This window comes from Monoraphidium neglectum (assembly GCF_000611645.1).
Source record: "Monoraphidium neglectum strain SAG 48.87 unplaced genomic scaffold scaffold04495, whole genome shotgun sequence".
In the NCBI taxonomy this organism is placed as follows: Eukaryota; Viridiplantae; Chlorophyta; class Chlorophyceae; order Sphaeropleales; family Selenastraceae; genus Monoraphidium; species Monoraphidium neglectum.
The window spans coordinates 4,154-4,872 of NW_014009134.1; positions in this window are offsets into that span (position 1 = coordinate 4,154).

Sequence of the window (719 nt, forward strand, 5' to 3'; positions counted from 1 at the left end):
CCCCGGCCCCTGCCGACTGCCGCCCCCTCTCCCGCCCCGCCTTCTCCCTCTGCGCCGCCGCCGCCGCCGCGGACGCCGCTTGCGCCTGCGCCTGCGCCTGCCCCTGCGTCTTCCCCTCGCTGCCGCCGCCGCCGCCGATCCCCAGGAACCCCCACAGCTTCTTGGCGGTGCTCTGGGTCACGTTAGCCTCTGCCTCCAGATCGTCAAGCTGATCTTTCATGCGGCCCAGCTTCTGTCTCTCTGCAGCCAGCTGCTTGGGGTCGGCCTGGCCCTTGGCTACCTGCGAGAGTGGGGTGTGTGTCACGTTTGTGTGTGGGGCGCGTGTGTGGGGAAGGCGGCGTCCAAGAGAAAGAGAGAGATGGGTGTGTTCAGTGTACGTGTGTGTGATTGTTTGTGTACAGTGTGTGTATGTTTGTGTGTTGGTGTGTGCTGTGCATGTGAGTGCATGTGAATACCTGCGTTGCATGGAGACGATAAAAAAACCTTGCTTCAAGGGCCCACACCCCCTACCCCACCTGTCCCTCACAGCCAAATCGTACAAAACAGCCACCGCCCCCCGCAGTTTTCCCCCGCCCTCAGCCCGCCGCGGCGAGCCCGGCCCCACCTTCGCCTCCAGCTTGCGCACGGTGGTCGTCTGCGTGGCGGTGTCCCCCGCCGCCTGCAGGATCCGAGCCTCCAAATCGAATAAAGTATCCGTCAGCCCCCGCAGCATCCCCGCC